Source organism: Dendrobates tinctorius, unplaced genomic scaffold, assembly GCF_039654945.1.
Source record: "Dendrobates tinctorius isolate UK_male_01 unplaced genomic scaffold, ASM3965494v1 ptg000099l, whole genome shotgun sequence".
Taxonomy (NCBI): domain Eukaryota; kingdom Metazoa; phylum Chordata; class Amphibia; order Anura; family Dendrobatidae; genus Dendrobates; species Dendrobates tinctorius.
In genome coordinates this window covers 9,021,414-9,041,024 of record NW_027361767.1, presented here as the reverse complement: position 1 = coordinate 9,041,024, position 19,611 = coordinate 9,021,414, and the positions used below count along the sequence as shown (strand labels likewise).

Sequence of the window (19,611 nt, the reverse complement as noted above, 5' to 3'; positions counted from 1 at the left end):
CCAACTCTGAGGACTGGCTTTTCCAGCAGAACAATGCACCATGCCACACGGCTAGGTAAACCAACGTGTGGATGAAGGAACACTAGCTCAAATCGCTGTCATGGCCAGCCCAATCTCCAAACCTGAACCCCATTGAAAACCTCTTGAATGTGAGGAAGATGGATAGTCACAAGCTATCAAAAAAGAAGAACTGCTTAAATTTTTGTACCAGGAGTGGCATAATGTCACCCAAAAGCAGTGTGAAAGACTGGTGGAAAGCATGCCAAGACACATGAAAGCTGTGATTAAAAATCATGGTTATTCCACAAAATATTGATTTCTGAACTCTTCCTGAGATAAAACATTAGTATTGTTGTTTCTAAATAATTATGAACTTGTTTTCGTAGCATTATTTGAGGTCTGCAAGCACTGCATTTTTTTTGCTATTTTGACCATTTTTCATTTTCTGAAAATAAGTACAAAATTTAGTGCTTGGAAATTCGAAGACATGTTGTCAGTAGTTTATAGAATATAAGAGCAATTTACATTTTACTCAAAAATATACCTATAAAGAGAAAATTAAGACAAACTGAAGATTTTGCAGTGGTCTCTTAATTTTTGCCAGAGCTGTAGTTAGCTAGGCCGAAAAAAGACATTTGTCCGTCCAGTTCAGCCTATATTCCGTCAGAAGAAATCCCCAGATCTACGTCCTTCTAAAGAACCTAATAACTGCAAGATACAATATTGTTACGCTCCAGGAAGACATCCGGGCCTCTCTTGAACCCCTTGACTGAGTTCGCCATCCCCACCTCCTCAGACAAGGAATTCCAGATTCTCCCTGCCCTACCAGTAAAGAATCCTTTTCTATGTTGGTGGAAAAACCTTCTCTCCTCCAGATGCAGAGAATGCCCCCTTGTGACCGTCACCTTCCTTGGTATAAACAGATCCTCGGAGAGATATTTGTATTGTCCCCTTATATACTTATACATGGTTATGAGATCACCCCTCAGTTTCTAGACAAAATAATACTTTTTTGCTAATCTCTCTGGGTATTGTAGTTGTTGCCCTTCTTTGTACTCGCTCTAGTTCCACACAGATCATAATTTCTTTAGACCTTTTATCAGCATACAAGTTACACCCACATTGCACCCCCATGATGACCTCACCTATTTTACATAACATTACCATTTATTAAAAGCTTACGCCCGAACCTGGACCCTCAGATTAAAAGTCTGATGCTCTACCGACTGAGCTATCCGGGCTCTCTACATTGATAATCTCGCTGGGTACCGTAATTCTTCCATCCCGTTACTAAATTTTGTTGCCCCTTTTTGGACTTGCTCTAGTTCCACAAAAATCATAATTTCCAGGCTTGAATTCTGCAGGTTAATCTTTGCGAAGAACATGTGAATCAAGCCACATACAAGGTTATCCTGGAAAAATAGTTGATTCCTTCTGCTCAGGAAACGTTCCCCAACTCTGAGGACTGGCTTTTCCAGCAGAACAATGCACCATGCCACACGGCTAGGTAAACCAACGTGTGGATGAAGGAACACTAGCTCAAATCGCTGTCATGGCCAGCCCAATCTCCAAACCTGAACCCCATTGAAAACCTCTTGAATGTGAGGAAGATGGATAGTCACAAGCTATCAAACAAAGAAGAACTGCTTAAATTTTTGTACCAGGAGTGGCATAATGTCACCCAAAAGCAGTGTGAAAGACTGGTGGAAAGCATGCCAAGACACATGAAAGCTGTGATTAAAAATCATGGTTATTCCACAAAATATTGATTTCTGAACTCTTCCTGAGATAAAACATTAGTATTGTTGTTTCTAAATAATTATGAACTTGTTTTCGTAGCATTATTTGAGGTCTGCAAGCACTGCATTTTTTTTGCTATTTTGACCATTTTTCATTTTCTGAAAATAAGTACAAAATTTAGTGCTTGGAAATTCGAAGACATGTTGTCAGTAGTTTATAGAATATAAGAGCAATTTACATTTTACTCAAAAATATACCTATAAAGAGAAAATTAAGACAAACTGAAGATTTTGCAGTGGTCTCTTAATTTTTGCCAGAGCTGTAGTTAGCAAGGCCGAACTGTCCGTCCAGTTCAGCCTATATTCCGTCAGAAGAAATCCCCAGATCTACGTCCTTCTAAAGAACCTAATAACTGCAAGATACAATATTGTTACGCTCCAGGAAGACATCCGGGCCTCTCTTGAACCCCTTGACTGAGTTCGCCATCCCCACCTCCTCAGACAAGGAATTCCAGATTCTCCCTGCCCTACCAGTAAAGAATCCTTTTCTATGTTGGTGGAAAAACCTTCTCTCCTCCAGATGCAGAGAATGCACCCTTGTGACCGTCACCTTCCTTGGTATAAACAGATCCTCGGAGACATATATACTTATACATGGTTATGAGATCACCCCTCAGTTTCTAGACTAAATAATACTTTTTTGCTAATCTCTCTGGGTATTGTAGTTGTTGCCCTTCTTTGTACTCGCTCTAGTTCCACACAGATCATAATTTCTTTAGACCTTTTATCAGCATACAAGTTACACCCACATTGCACCCCCATGATGACCTCACCTATTTTACATAACATTACCATTTATTAAAAGCTTACGCCCGAACAGGGACTTGAACCCTGGACCCTCAGATTAAAAGTCTGATGCTCTACCGGGCTCTCTACATTGATAATCTCGCTGGGTACCGTAATTCTTCCATCCCGTTACTAAATTTTGTTGCCCCTTTTTGGACTTGCTCTAGTTCCACAAAAATCATAATTTCCAGGCTTGAATTGGGCAGGTTAATCTTTGCGAAGGACATGTGAATCAAGCCACATACAAGGTTATCCTGGAAAAATAGTTGATTCCTTCTGCTCAGGCAACGTTCCCCAACTCTGAGGACTGGCTTTTCCAGCAGAACAATGCACCATGCCACACGGCTAGGTAAACCAACGTGTGGATGAAGGAACACTAGCTCAAATCGCTGTCATGGCCAGCCCAATCTCCAAACCTGAACCCCATTGAAAACCTCTTGAATGTGAGGAAGATGGATAGTCACAAGCTATCAAACAAAGAAGAACTGCTTAAATTTTTGTACCAGGAGTGGCATAATGTCACCCAAAAGCAGTGTGAAAGACTGGTGGAAAGCATGCCAAGACACATGAAAGCTGTGATTAAAAATCATGGTTATTCCACAAAATATTGATTTCTGAACTCTTCCTGAGATAAAACATTAGTATTGTTGTTTCTAAATAATTATGAACTTGTTTTCGTAGCATTATTTGAGGTCTGCAAGCACTGCATTTTTTTTGATATTTTGACCATTTTTCATTTTCTGAAAATAAGTACAAAATTTAGTGCTTGGAAATTCGAAGACATGTTGTCAGTAGTTTATAGAATATAAGAGCAATTTACATTTTACTCAAAAATATACCTATAAAGAGAAAATTAAGACAAACTGAAGATTTTGCAGTGGTCTCTTAATTTTTGCCAGAGCTGTAGTTAGCAAGGCCGAACTGTCCGTCCAGTTCAGCCTATATTCCGTCAGAAGAAATCCCCAGATCTACGTCCTTCTAAAGAACCTAATAACTGCAAGATACAATATTGTTACGCTCCAGGAAGACATCCGGGACTCTCTTGAACCCCTTGACTGAGTTCGCCATCCCCACCTCCTCAGACAAGGAATTCCAGATTCTCCCTGCCCTACCAGTAAAGAATCCTTTTCTATGTTGGTGGAAAAACCTTCTCTCCTCCAGATGCAGAGAATGCAACCTTGTGACCGTCACCTTCCTTGGTATAAACAGATCCTCGGAGAGATATTTGTATTGTCCCCTTATATACTTATACATGGTTATGAGATCACCCCTCAATTTCTAGACAAAATAATACTTTTTTGCTAATCTCTCTGGGTATTGTAGTTGTTGCCCTTCTTTGTACTCGCTCTAGTTCCACACAGATCATAATTTCTTTAGACCTTTTATCAGCATACAAGTTACACCCACATTGCACCCCCATGATGACCTCACCTATTTTACATAACATTACCATTTATTAAAAGCTTACGCCCGAACAGGGACTTGAACCCTGCTCTACCGACTGAGCTATCCGGGCTCTCTACATTGATAATCTCGCTGGGTACCGTAATTCTTCCATCCCGTTACTAAATTTTGTTGCCCCTTTTTGGACTTGCTCTAGTTCCACAAAAATCATAATTTCCAGGCTTGAATTGGGCAGGTTAATCTTTGCGAAGGACATGTGAATCAAGCCACATACAAGGTTATCCTGGAAAAATAGTTGATTCCTTCTGCTCAGGCAACGTTCCCCAACTCTGAGGACTGGCTTTTCCAGCAGAACAATGCACCATGCCACACGGCTAGGTAAACCAACATGTGGATGAAGGAACACTAGCTCAAATCGCTGTCATGGCCAGCCCAATCTCCAAACCTGAACCCCATTGAAAACCTCTTGAATGTGAGGAAGATGGATAGTCACAAGCTATCAAACAAAGAAGAACTGCTTAAATTTTTGTACCAGGAGTGGCATAATGTCACCCAAAAGCAGTGTGAAAGACTGGTGGAAAGCATGCCAAGACACATGAAAGCTGTGATTAAAAATCATGGTTATTCCACAAAATATTGATTTCTGAACTCTTCCTGAGATAAAACATTAGTATTGTTGTTTCTAAATAATTATGAACTTGTTTTCGTAGCATTATTTGAGGTCTGCAAGCACTGCATTTTTTTTGATATTTTGACCATTTTTCATTTTCTGAAAATAAGTACAAAATTTAGTGCTTGGAAATTCGAAGACATGTTGTCAGTAGTTTATAGAATATAAGAGCAATTTACATTTTACTCAAAAATATACCTATAAAGAGAAAATTAAGACAAACTGAAGATTTTGCAGTGGTCTCTTAATTTTTGCCAGAGCTGTAGTTAGCAAGGCCGAACTGTCCGTCCAGTTCAGCCTATATTCCGTCAGAAGAAATCCCCAGATCTACGTCCTTCTAAAGAACCTAATAACTGCAAGATACAATATTGTTACGCTCCAGGAAGACATCCGGGCCTCTCTTGAACCCCTTGACTGAGTTCGCCATCCCCACCTCCTCAGACAAGGAATTCCAGATTCTCCCTGCCCTACCAGTAAAGAATTCTTTTCTATGTTGGTGGAAAAACCTTCTCTCCTCCAGATGCAGAGAATGCACCCTTGTGACCGTCACCTTCCTTGGTATAAACAGATCCTCGGAGACATATATACTTATACATGGTTATGAGATCACCCCTCAGTTTCTAGACTAAATAATACTTTTTTGCTAATCTCTCTGGGTATTGTAGTTGTTGCCCTTCTTTGTACTCGCTCTAGTTCCACACAGATCATAATTTCTTTAGACCTTTTATCAGCATACAAGTTACACCCACATTGCACCCCCATGATGACCTCACCTATTTTACATAACATTACCATTTATTAAAAGCTTACGCCCGAACAGGGACTTGAACCCTGGACCCTCAGATTAAAAGTCTGATGCTCTACCGACTGAGCTATCCGGGCTCTCTACATTGATAATCTCGCTGGGTACCGTAATTCTTTCATCCCGTTACTAAATTTTGTTGCCCCTTTTTGGACTTGCTCTAGTTCCACAAAAATCATAATTTCCAGGCTTGAATTGGGCAGGTTAATCTTTGCGAAGAACATGTGAATCAAGCCACATACAAAGTTATCCTGGAAAAATAGTTGATTCCTTCTGCTCAGGAAACGTTCCCCAACTCTGAGGACTGGCTTTTCCAGCAGAACAATGCACCATGCCACACGGCTAGGTAAACCAACGTGTGGATGAAGGAACACTAGCTCAAATCGCTGTCATGGCCAGCCCAATCTCCAAACCTGAACCCCATTGAAAACCTCTTGAATGTGAGGAAGATGGATAGTCACAAGCTATCAAACAAAGAAGAACTGCTTACATTTTTGTACCAGGAGTGGCATAATGTCACCCAAAAGCAGTGTGAAAGACTGGTGGAAAGCATGCCAAGACACATGAAAGCTGTGATTAAAAATCATGGTTATTCCACAAAATATTGATTTCTGAACTCTTCCTGAGATAAAACATTAGTATTGTTGTTTCTAAATAATTATGAACTTGTTTTCGTAGCATTATTTGAGGTCTGCAAGCACTGCATTTTTTTTGCTATTTTGACCATTTTTCATTTTCTGAAAATAAGTACAAAATTTAGTGCTTGGAAATTCGAAGACATGTTGTCAGTAGTTTATAGAATATAAGAGCAATTTACATTTTACTCAAAAATATACCTATAAAGAGAAAATTAAGACAAACTGAAGATTTTGCAGTGGTCTCTTAATTTTTGCCAGAGCTGTAGTTAGCAAGGCCGAACTGTCCGTCCAGTTCAGCCTATATTCCGTCAGAAGAAATCCCCAGATCTACGTCCTTCTAAAGAACCTAATAACTGCAAGATACAATATTGTTACGCTCCAGGAAGACATCCGGGCCTCTCTTGAACCCCTTGACTGAGTTCGCCATCCCCACCTCCTCAGACAAGGAATTCCAGATTCTCCCTGCCCTACCAGTAAAGAATCCTTTTCTATGTTGGTGGAAAAACCTTCTCTCCTCCAGATGCAGAGAATGCACCCTTGTGACCGTCACCTTCCTTGGTATAAACAGATCCTCGGAGACATATATACTTATACATGGGTATTGTAGTTGTTGCCCTTCTTTGTACTCGCTCTAGTTCCACACAGATCATAATTTCTTTAGACCTTTTATCAGCATACAAGTTACACCCACATTGCACCCCCATGATGACCTCACCTATTTTACATAACATTACCATTTATTAAAAGCTTACGCCCGAACAGGGACTTGAACCCTGCTCTACCGACTGAGCTATCCGGGCTCTCTACATTGATAATCTCGCTGGGTACCGTAATTCTTTCATCCCGTTACTAAATTTTGTTGCCCCTTTTTGGACTTGCTCTAGTTCCACAAAAATCATAATTTCCAGGCTTGAATTGGGCAGGTTAATCTTTGCGAAGGACATGTGAATCAAGCCACATACAAGGTTATCCTGGAAAAATAGTTGATTCCTTCTGCTCAGGAAACGTTCCCCAACTCTGAGGACTGGCTTTTCCAGCAGAACAATGCACCATGCCACACGGCTAGGTAAACCAACGTGTGGATGAAGGAACACTAGCTCAAATCGCTGTCATGGCCAGCCCAATCTCCAAACCTGAACCCCATTGAAAACCTCTTGAATGTGAGGAAGATGGATAGTCACAAGCCATCAAACAAAGAAGAACTGCTTAAATTTTTGTACCAGGAGTGGCATAATGTCACCCAAAAGCAGTGTGAAAGACTGGTGGAAAGCATGCCAAGACACATGAAAGCTGTGACTAAAAATCATGGTTATTCCACAAAATATTGATTTCTGAACTCTTCCTGAGATAAAACATTAGTATTGTTGTTTCTAAATAATTATGAACTTGTTTTCGTAGCATTATTTGAGGACTGCAAGCACTGCATTTTTTTTGCTATTTTGACCATTTTTCATTTTCTGAAAATAAGTACAAAATTTAGTGCTTGGAAATTCGAAGACATGTTGTCAGTAGTTTATAGAATATAAGAGCAATTTACATTTTACTCAAAAATATACCTCTAAAGAGAAAATTAAGACAAACTGAAGATTTTGCAGTGGTCTCTTAATTTTTGCCAGAGCTGTAGTTAGCAAGGCCGAAAAAAGACATTTGTCCGTCCAGTTCAGCCTATATTCCGTCAGAAGAAATCCCCAGATCTACGTCCTTCTAAAGAACCTAATAACTGCAAGATACAATATTGTTACGCTCCAGGAAGACATCCGGGCCTCTCTTGAACCCCTTGACTGAGTTCGCCATCCCCACCTCCTCAGACAAGGAATTCCAGATTCTCCCTGCCCTACCAGTAAAGAATCCTTTTCTATGTTGGTGGAAAAACCTTCTCTCCTCCAGATGCAGAGAATGCACCCTTGTGACCGTCACCTTCCTTGGTATAAACAGATCCTCGGAGACATATATACTTATACATGGTTATGAGATCACCCCTCAGTTTCTAGACTAAATAATACTTTTTTGCTAATCTCTCTGGGTATTGTAGTTGTTGCCCTTCTTTGTACTCGCTCTAGTTCCACACAGATCATAATTTCTTTAGACCTTTTATCAGCATACAAGTTACACCCACATTGATGACCTCACCTATTTTACATAACATTACCATTTATTAAAAGCTTACGCCCGAACAGGGACTTGAACCCTGCTCTACCGACTGAGCTATCCGGGCTCTCTACATTGATAATCTCGCTGGGTACCGTAATTCTTTCATCCCGTTACTAAATTTTGTTGCCCCTTTTTGGACTTGCTCTAGTTCCACAAAAATCATAATTTCCAGGCTTGAATTGGGCAGGTTAATCTTTGCGAAGGACATGTGAATCAAGCCACATACAAGGTTATCCTGGAAAAATAGTTGATTCCTTCTGCTCAGGAAACGTTCCCCAACTCTGAGGACTGGCTTTTCCAGCAGAACAATGCACCATGCCACACGGCTAGGTAAACCAACGTGTGGATGAAGGAACACTAGCTCAAATCGCTGTCATGGCCAGCCCAATCTCCAAACCTGAACCCCATTGAAAACCTCTTGAATGTGAGGAAGATGGATAGTCACAAGCCATCAAACAAAGAAGAACTGCTTAAATTTTTGTACCAGGAGTGGCATAATGTCACCCAAAAGCAGTGTGAAAGACTGGTGGAAAGCATGCCAAGACACATGAAAGCTGTGACTAAAAATCATGGTTATTCCACAAAATATTGATTTCTGAACTCTTCCTGAGATAAAACATTAGTATTGTTGTTTCTAAATAATTATGAACTTGTTTTCGTAGCATTATTTGAGGACTGCAAGCACTGCATTTTTTTTGCTATTTTGACCATTTTTCATTTTCTGAAAATAAGTACAAAATTTAGTGCTTGGAAATTCGAAGACATGTTGTCAGTAGTTTATAGAATATAAGAGCAATTTACATTTTACTCAAAAATATACCTCTAAAGAGAAAATTAAGACAAACTGAAGATTTTGCAGTGGTCTCTTAATTTTTGCCAGAGCTGTAGTTAGCAAGGCCGAAAAAAGACATTTGTCCGTCCAGTTCAGCCTATATTCCGTCAGAAGAAATCCCCAGATCTACGTCCTTCTAAAGAACCTAATAACTGCAAGATACAATATTGTTACGCTCCAGGAAGACATCCGGGCCTCTCTTGAACCCCTTGACTGAGTTCGCCATCCCCACCTCCTCAGACAAGGAATTCCAGATTCTCCCTGCCCTACCAGTAAAGAATCCTTTTCTATGTTGGTGGAAAAACCTTCTCTCCTCCAGATGCAGAGAATGCACCCTTGTGACCGTCACCTTCCTTGGTATAAACAGATCCTCGGAGACATATATACTTATACATGGTTATGAGATCACCCCTCAGTTTCTAGACTAAATAATACTTTTTTGCTAATCTCTCTGGGTATTGTAGTTGTTGCCCTTCTTTGTACTCGCTCTAGTTCCACACAGATCATAATTTCTTTAGACCTTTTATCAGCATACAAGTTACACCCACATTGATGACCTCACCTATTTTACATAACATTACCATTTATTAAAAGCTTACGCCCGAACAGGGACTTGAACCCTGGACCCTCAGATTAAAAGTCTGATGCTCTACCGACTGAGCTACCCGGGCTCTCTACATTGATAGTCTCGCTGGGTACCGTAATTCTTTCATCCCGTTACTAAATTTTGTTGCCCCTTTTTGGACTTGCTCTAGTTCCACAAAAATCATAATTTCCAGGCTTGAATTGGGCAGGTTAATCTTTGCGAAGGACATGTGAATCAAGCCACATACAAGGTTATCCTGGAAAAATTGTTGATTCCTTCTGCTCAGGAAACGTTCCCCAACTCTGAGGACTGGCTTTTCCAGCAGAACAATGCACCATGCCACACGGCTAGGTAAACCAACGTGTGGATGAAGGAACACTAGCTCAAATCGCTGTCATGGCCAGCCCAATCTCCAAACCTGAACCCCATTGAAAACCTCTTGAATGTGAGGAAGATGGATAGTCACAAGCCATCAAACAAAGAAGAACTGCTTAAATTTTTGTACCAGGAGTGGCATAATGTCACCCAAAAGCAGTGTGAAAGACTGGTGGAAAGCATGCCAAGACACATGAAAGCTGTGATTAAAAATCATGGTTATTCCACAAAATATTGATTTCTGAACTCTTCCTGAGATAAAACATTAGTATTGTTGTTTCTAAATAATTATGAACTTGTTTTCGTAGCATTATTTGAGGTCTGCAAGCACTGCATTTTTTTTGCTATTTTGACCATTTTTCATTTTCTGAAAATAAGTACAAAATTTAGTGCTTGGAAATTCGAAGACATGTTGTCAGTAGTTTATAGAATATAAGAGCAATTTACATTTTACTCAAAAATATACCTATAAAGAGAAAATTAAGACAAACTGAAGATTTTGCAGTGGTCTCTTAATTTTTGCCAGAGCTGTAGTTAGCAAGGCCGAAAAAAGACATTTGTCCGTCCAGTTCAGCCTATATTCCGTCAGAAGAAATCCCCAGATCTACGTCCTTCTAAAGAACCTAATAACTGCAAGATACAATATTGTTACGCTCCAGGAAGACATCCGGGCCTCTCTTGAACCCCTTGACTGAGTTCGCCATCCCCACCTCCTCAGACAAGGAATTCCAGATTCTCCCTGCCCTACCAGTAAAGAATCCTTTTCTATGTTGGTGGAAAAACCTTCTCTCCTCCAGATGCAGAGAATGCCCCCTTGTGACCGTCACCTTCCTTGGTATAAACAGATCCTCGGAGAGATATTTGTATTGTATATTTGTCTGATGCATCAGACTTTTAATCTGAGGGTCCAGGGTTCAAATCCCTGTTCGGGCGTAAGCTTTTAATAAATGGTAATGTTATGTAAAATAGGTGAGGTCGTCATGGGGGTGCAATGTGGGTGTAACTTGTATGCTGATAAAAGGTCTAAAGAAATTATGATCTGTGTGGAACTAGAGCGAGTACAAAGAAGGGCAACAACTACAATACCCAGAGAGATTAGCAAAAAAGTATTATTTAGTCTAGAAAAGAGGCAACTGAGGGGTGATCTCATAACCATGTATAAGTATATAAGGGGACAATACAAATTTCTCTCCGAGGATCTGTTTATACCAAGGAAGGTGACGGTCACAAGGGGGCATTCTCTGCATCTGGAGGAGAGAAGGTTTTTCCACCAACATAGAAAAGGATTCTTTACTGGTAGGGCAGGGAGAATCTGGAATTCCTTGTCTGAGGAGGTGGGGATGGCGAACTCAGTCAAGGGGTTCAAGAGAGGCCCGGATGTCTTCCTGGAGCGTAACAATATTGTATCTTGCAGTTATTAGGTTCTTTAGAAGGACGTAGATCTGCGGATTTCTTCTGACGGAATATTGGATGGACAAATGTCTTTTTTCGGCCTTGCTAACTACAGCTCTGGCAAAAATTAAGAGACCACTGCAAAATTTTCAGTTTGTCTTAATTTTCTCTTTATAGGTATATTTTTGAGTAAAATGTAAATTGCTCTTATATTCTATAAACTACTGACAACATGTCTTCGAATTTCCAAGCACTAAATTTTGTACTTATTTTCAGAAAATGAAAAATGGTCAAAATAGCAAAAAAAAAAATGCAGTGCTTGCAGACCTCAAATAATGCTACGAAAACAAGTTCATAATTATTTAGAAACAACAATACTAATGTTTTAGCTCAGGAAGAGTTCAGAAATCAATATTTTGTGGAATAACCATGATTTTTAATCACAGCTTTCATGTGTCTTGGCATGCTTTCCACCAGTCTTTCACACTGCTTTTGGGTGACATTATGCCACTCCTGGTACAAAAATTTAAGCAGTTCTTCTTTGTTTGATGGCTTGTGACTATCCATCTTCCTCACATTCAAGAGGTTTTCAATGGGGTTCAGGTTTGGAGATTGGGCTGTCCATGACAGCGATTTGAGCTAGTGTTCCTTCATCCACACGTTGGTTTACCTAGCCGTGTGGCATGGTGCATTGTTCTGCTGGAAAAACCAGTCCTAAGAGTTGGGGAATGTTGCCTGAGCAGAAGGAGTCAACTGTTTTTCCAGGATAACCTTGTATGCGGCTTGATTCACATGTACTTCACAAAGATTAACCTGCCCAATTCAAGCCTGGAAATTATGATTTTTGTGGAACTAGAGCAAGTCCAAAAAGGGGCAACAAAATTTAGTAACGGGATGGTAGAATTACAGTACCCAGCGAGATTGTCAAAGTAGAGAGCCCGGATAGCTCAGTCGGTAGAGCATCAGACTTTTAATCTGAGGGTCCAGGGTTTGTTTCAATAAATGGTAATGTTATGTACCATGGATATGGTATGACTGTACTCAGTCACTATTTGGCACTATTATGCGGTTCTGTTATGGTGATATTCAGAAGATGCACATTTTTCATAACTGTATCTCCTGCCTGTAAGCCACAAATCAATAGTGGACAGATCGATAACAACAGCCATGTCATGTTTGGTCTCTGGGTAGTGGTAAAATCCGATAAAAGATATGGCGGCAATCTCAAACTTTTGCGATCATCAGGGGTGAAGATATCACATAAGTTGGGAATTTCATAAAATCCTGAAGGGCTGAGGGCATCCCACAACCGGTCTCCCATGAGGTCATCATGGGGGTGCAATGTGGGTCTTACTTGTGTGCTGATAAAAGGTCTAAAGAAATTATGATCTGTGTGGAACTAGAACGAGTACAAAGAAGGGCAACAAAATTAATAAAGGGGATGGAGGAACTACAATACCCAGAGAGATTAGCAAAAAAGTATTATTTAGTCTAGAAAAGAGGCAACTGAAGGGCGATCTCATAACCATGTATAAGTATATAAGGGGACAATACAAATATCTCTCCGAGGATCTGTTTATACCAAGGAAGGTGACGGTCACAAGGGGGCATTCTCTGCGTCTGGAGGAGAAAAGGTTTCTCCACCAACATAGAAAAGGATTCTTTACTGGTAGGGAAGGGAGAATTTGGAATTCCTTGTCTGAAGAGGTGGGGATGGCGAACTCAGTCAAGGGGTTCAAGAGAGGCCCGGATGTCTTCCTGGAGCGTAACAATATTGTATCTTGCAGTTATTAGGTTCTTTAGAAGGACGTAGATTTGGGGATTTCTTCTGACGGAATATAGGCTGAACTGGATGGACAAATGTCTTTTTTCGGCCTTGCTAACTACAGCTCTGGCAAAAATTAAGAGACCACTGCAAAATTTTCAGTTTGTCTTAATTTTCTCTTTATAGGTATATTTTTGAGTAAAATGTAAATTGCTCTTATATTCTATAAACTACTGACAACATGTCTTCGAATTTCCAAGCACTAAATTTTGTACTTATTTTCAGAAAATGAAAAATGGTCAAAATAGCAAAAAAAAATGCAGTGCTTGCAGACCTCAAATAATGCTACGAAAACAAGTTCATAATTATTTAGAAACAACAATACTAATGTTTTATCTCAGGAAGAGTTCAGAAATCAATATTTTGTGGAATAACCATGATTTTTAATCACAGCTTTCATGTGTCTTGGCATGCTTTCCACCAGTCTTTCACACTGCTTTTGGGTGACATTATGCCACTCCTGGTACAAAAATTTAAGCAGTTCTTCTTTGTTTGATGGCTTGTGACTATCCATCTTCCTCACATTCAAGAGGTTTTCAATGGGGTTCAGGTTTGGAGATTGGGCTGGCCATGACAGCGATTTGAGCTAGTGTTCCTTCATCCACACGTTGGTTTACCTAGCCGTGTGGCATGGTGCATTGTTCTGCTGGAAAAACCAGTCCTCAGAGTTGGGGAACGTTGCCTGAGCAGAAGGAGTCAACTGTTTTTCCAGGATAACCTTGTATGCGGCTTGATTCACATGTACTTCGCAAAGATTAACCTGCCCAATTCAAGCCTGGAAATTATGATTTTTGTGGAACTAGAGCAAGTCCAAAAAGGGGCAACAAAATTTAGTAACGGGATGGAAGAATTACAGTACCCAGCGAGAATGTCCAAGTAGAGACCCTGGATAGCTCAGTCGGTAGAGCATCACACTTTTAATCTGAGGGTCCAGGGTTCAAGTCCCTGTTCAGGCGTAAGATTTTAATAAATGATAATGTTATGTACCATGGATATGGTATGACGGTACTCAGTCACTATTTGGCACTTTTATGTGGTTCTGCTATGGTGATATTCAGAAGATGCATGTTTTTCATAACTGTATCTCCTGCCTGTAAGCCACAAATCAATAGTGGACACATCGCTAACAACAGCCATGTCATGTTTGGTCTCTGGGTAGTGGTAAAATCCGATAAAAGATATGGCGGCAATCTCAAACTTTTGCGATCATCAGGGGTGAAGATATCACATAAGTTGGGAATTTCATAAAATCCTGAAGGGCTGAGGGCATCGCACAACCGGTCTCCCATGAGGTCATCATGGGGGTGCAATGTGGGTGTAACTTGTGTGCTGATAAAAGGTCTAAAGAAATTATGATCTGTGTGGAACTAGAGCGAGTACAAAGAAGGGCAACAAAATGAATAAAGGGGATGGAGGAACTACAATACCCAGAGAGATTAGCAAAAAAGTATGTATAACCATGTATAAGTATATAAGGGGACAATACAAATATCTCTCCGAGGATCTGTTTATACCAAGGAAGGTGACGGTCACAAGGGGGCATTCTCTGCGTCTGGAGGAGAGAAGGTTTTTCCACCAACATAGAAAATGATTCTTTACTGGTAGGGCAGGGAGAATCTGGAATTCCTTGTCTGAGGAGGTGGGGATGGCGAACTCAGTCAAGGGGTTCAAGAGAGGCCCGGATGTCGTCCTGGAGCGTAACAATATTGTATCTTGCAGTTATTAGGTTCTTTAGAAGGACGTAGATCTGCGGATTTCTTCTGACGGAATATTGGATGGACAAATGTCTTTTTTCGGCCTTGCTAACTACAGCTCTGGCAAAAATTAAGAGACCACTGCAAAATTTTCAGTTTGTCTTAATTTTCTCTTTATAGGTATATTTTTGAGTAAAATGTAAATTGCTCTTATATTCTATAAACTACTGACAACATGTCTTCGAATTTCCAAGCACTAAATTTTGTACTTATTTTCAGAAAATGAAAAATGGTCAAAATAGCAAAAAAAAAAATGCAGTGCTTGCAGACCTCAAATAATGCTACAAAAACAAGTTCATAATTATTTAGAAACAACAATACTAATGTTTTATCTCAGGAAGAGTTCAGAAATCAATATTTTGTGGAATAACCATGATTTTTAATCACAGCTTTCATGTGTCTTGGCATGCTTTCCACCAGTCTTTCACACTGCTTTTGGGTGACATTATGCCACTCCTGGTACAAAAATTAAAGCAGTTCTTCTTTGTTTGATGGCTTGTGACTATCCATCTTCCTCACATTCAAGAGGTTTTCAATGGGGTTCAGGTTTGGAGATTGGGCTGTCCATGACAGCGATTTGAGCTAGTGTTCCTTCATCCACACGTTGGTTTACCTAGCCGTGTGGCATGGTGCATTGTTCTGCTGGAAAAACCAGTCCTCAGAGTTGGGGAACGTTGCCTGAGCAGAAGGAGTCAACTGTTTTTCCAGGATAACCTTGTATGCGGCTTGATTCACATGTACTTCGCAAAGATTAACCTGCCCAATTCAAGCCTGGAAATTATGATTTTTGTGGAACTAGAGCAAGTCCAAAAAGGGGCAACAAAATTTAGTAACGGGATGGAAGAATTACAGTACCCAGCGAGATTGTCAAAGTAGAGAGCCCGGATAGCTCAGTCGGTAGAGCATCAGACTTTTAATCTGAGGGTCCAGGGTTTGTTTCAATAAATGGTAATGTTATATACCATGGATATGGTATGACGGTACTCAGTCATTATTTGGCACTATTATGTGGTTCTGTTATGGTGATATTGAGAAGATGCCTATTTTTCATAACTGTATCTCCTGCCTGTAAGCCACAAATCAATAGTGGACAGATCGCTAACAACAGCCATGTCATGTTTGGTCTCTGGGTAGTGGTAAAATCCGATAAAAGATATGGCGGCAATCTCAAACTTTTGCAATCATCAGGGGTGAAGACATCACATAAGTTGGGAATTTCATAAAATCCTGAAGGGCTGAGGGCATCCCACAACCGGTCTCCCATGAGGTCATCATGTGGGTGCAATGTGGGTGTAACTTGTGTGCTGATAAAAGGTCTAAAGAAATTATGATCTGTGTGGAACTAGAGCGAGTACAAAGAAGGTCAACAAAATTAATAAAGGGGATGGAGGAACTACAATACCCAGAGAGATTAGCAAAAAAGTATTATTTAGTCTAGAAAAGAGGCAACTGAGGGGCGATCTCATAACCATGTATAAGTATATAAGGGGACAATACAAATATCTCTCCGAGGATCTGTTTATACCAAGGAAGGTGACGGTCACAAGGGGGCATTCTCTGCGTCTGGAGGAGAGAAGGTTTTTCCACCAACATAGAAAAGGGTTCTTTACTGGTAGGGCAGGGAGAATCTGGAATTCCTTGTCTGAGGAGGTGGGGATGGCGAACTCAGTCAAGGGGTTCAAGAGAGGCCCGGATGGCTTCCTGGAGCGTAACAATATTGTATCTTGCAGTTATTAGGTTCTTTAGAAGGACGTAGATCTGGGGATTTCTTCCGACGGAATATAGGCTGAACTGGACGGACAAATGTCTTTTTTCGGCCTTGCTAACTACAGCTCTGGCAAAAATTAAGAGACCACTGCAAAATTTTCAGTTTGTCTTAATTTTCTCTTTATAGGTATATTTTTGAGTAAAATGTAAATTGCTCTTATATTCTATAAACTACTGACAACATGTCTTCGAATTTCCAAGCACTAAATTTTGTACTTATTTTCAGAAAATGAAAAATGGTCAAAATAGCAAAAAAAAAATGCAGTGCTTGCAGACCTCAAATAATGCTACGAAAACAAGTTCATAATTATTTAGAAACAACAATACTAATGTTTTATCTCAGGAAGAGTTCAGAAATCCATATTTTGTGGAATAACCATGATTTTTATTCACAGCTTTCATGTGTCTTGGCATGCTTTCCACCAGTCTTTCACACTGCTTTTGGGTGACATTATGCCACTCCTGGTACAAAATTTTAAGCAGTTCTTTGTTTGATGGCTTGTGACTATCCATCTTCCTCACATTCAAGAGGTTTTCAATGGGGTTCAGGTTTGGAGATTGGGCTGGCCATGACAGCGATTTGAGCTAGTGTTCCTTCATCCAAACGTTGGTTTACCTAGCCGTGTGGCATGGTGCATTGTTCTGCTGGAAAAGCCAGTCCTCAGAGTTGGGGAACGTTGCCTGAGCAGAAGGAATAAACTATTTTTCCAGGATAACCTTGTATGTGGCTTGATTCACATGTCCTTCGCAAAGATTAACCTGCCCAATTCAAGCCTGGAAATTATGATTTTTGTGGAACTAGAGCAAGTCCAAAAAGGTGCAACAAAATTTAGTAACGGCATGGAAGAATTACGGTACCCAGCGAGATTATCAATGTAGAGTTCCCGGATATCTCAGTCGGTAGAGCATCAGACTTTTAATCTGAGGGTCCAGGGTTCAAGTCCCTGTTGAATAACATTATTTAAATGAATAATTTATTTAATATTAATAACATTAATAACATTACCATTTACCAACAAAATTTAGTAACGGCATGGAAGAATAACATTACCATGTTATTAAATAAATGGTAATGTTATTTACCATGGATATGGTATGACGGTACTCAGTCACTATTTGGCACTATTATGTGGTTCTCTTATGGTGATATTCAGAAGATGCATATTTTTCATAACTGTATCTCCTGCCTATAAGCCACAAATCAATAGTGGACAGATCGCTAACAACAGCCATGTCATGTTTGGTCTCTGGGTAGTGGTAAAATCCCGATAAAAGATATGGCGGCAATCTCAAACTTTTGCGATCATCAGGGGTGAAGATATCACATAAGTTGGGAATTTCATAAAATCCTGAAGGGCTGAGGGCATCCCACAACCGGTCTTCTATGAGGTCATCATGGGGGTGCAATGTGGGTGTAACTTGTGTGCTGATAAAAGGTCTAAAGAAATTATGATCTGTGTGGAACTAGAGCGAGTACAAAGAAGGGCAACAAAATTAATAAAGGGGATGGAGGAACTACAATACCCAGAGAGATTAGCAAAAAAGTATTATTTAGTCTAGAAAAGAGGCAACTGAGGGGTGATCTCATAACCATGTATAAGTATATAAGGAGACAATACAAATATCTCTCCGAGGATCTGTTTATACCAAGGAAGGTGACGGTCACAAGGGGGCATTCTCTGCATCTGGAGGAGAGAAGGTTTTTCCACCAACATAGAAAAGGATTCTTTACTGGCAGGGCAGGGAGAATCTGGAATTCCTTGTCTGAGGACGTGGGGATGGCGAACTCAGTCAAGGGGTTCAAGAGAGGCCCGGATGTCTTCCTGGAGCGTAACAATATTGTATCTTGCAGTTATTAGGTTCTTTAGAAGGACGTAGATCTGGGGATTTCTTCTGACGGAATATAGGCTTAACTGGACGGACAAATGTCTTTTTTCGGCCTTGCTAACTACAGCTCTGGCAAAAATTAAGAGACCACTGCAAAATTTTCAGTTTGTCTTAATTTTCTCTTTATAGGTATATTTTTGAGTAAAATGTAAATTGCTCTTATATTCTATAAACTACTGACAACATATCTTCGAATTTCCAAGCACTAAATTTTGTACTTATTTTCAGAAAATGAAAAATGGTCAAAATAGCAAAAAAAATGCAGTGCTTGCAGACCTCAAATAATGCTACAAAAACAAGTTCATAATTATTTAGAAACAACAATACTAATGTTTTATCTCAGGAAGAGTTCAGAAATCAATATTTTGTGGAATAACCATGATTTTTAATCACAGCTTTCATGTGTCTTGGCATGCTTTCCACCAGTCTATCACACTGCTTTTGGGTGACATTATGCCACTCCTGGTACAAAAATTTAAGCAGTTCTTCTTTGTTTGATGGCTTGTGACTATCCATCTTCCTCACATTCAAGAGGTTTTCAATGGGGTTCAGGTTTGGAGATTGGGCTGGCCATGACAGCGATTTGAGCTAGTGTTCCTTCATCCACACGTTGGTTTACCTAGCCGTGTGGCATGGTGCATTGTTCTGCTGGAAAAGCCAGTCCTCAGAGTTGGGGAACGTTGCCTGAGCAGAAGAAATCAACTATTTTTCCAGGATAACCTTGTATGTGGCTTGATTCACATGTCCTTCGCAAAGATTAACCTGCCCAATTCAAGCCTGGAAATTATGATTTTTGTGGAACTAGAGCAAGTCCAAAAAGGGGCAACAAAATTTAGTAACGGCATGGAAGAATTACAGTACCCAGTGAGATTATCAATGTAGAGAGCCCGGATAGCTCAGTCGGTAGAGTATCAGACTTTTAATCTGAGGGTCCATAAATGGT

The 19,611-nt window shown here is 40.1% G+C and overlaps 4 non-coding genes across 4 annotated transcripts; 2 read left to right on the top strand and 2 right to left on the bottom strand.

Moving 5' to 3' along the window:
- Nucleotides 1-5,468: 5,468 nt before the first annotated feature.
- TRNAK-UUU (transfer RNA lysine (anticodon UUU)) lies at nucleotides 5,469-5,541 on the bottom strand. Its single transcript has one exon. It is a non-coding gene; the product is annotated as a tRNA-Lys (tRNA).
- A 4,139-nt stretch (nucleotides 5,542-9,680) lies between these two features.
- On the bottom strand, nucleotides 9,681-9,753 carry TRNAK-UUU (transfer RNA lysine (anticodon UUU)). The gene has a single exon. It is a non-coding gene; the product is annotated as a tRNA-Lys (tRNA).
- A 4,390-nt stretch (nucleotides 9,754-14,143) lies between these two features.
- TRNAK-UUU (transfer RNA lysine (anticodon UUU)) lies at nucleotides 14,144-14,216 on the top strand. The gene has a single exon. It is a non-coding gene; the product is annotated as a tRNA-Lys (tRNA).
- A 3,451-nt stretch (nucleotides 14,217-17,667) lies between these two features.
- Nucleotides 17,668-17,738, top strand: TRNAK-UUU (transfer RNA lysine (anticodon UUU)). Its single transcript has one exon. It is a non-coding gene; the product is annotated as a tRNA-Lys (tRNA).
- The last annotated feature ends 1,873 nt before the right edge of the window (nucleotides 17,739-19,611 follow it).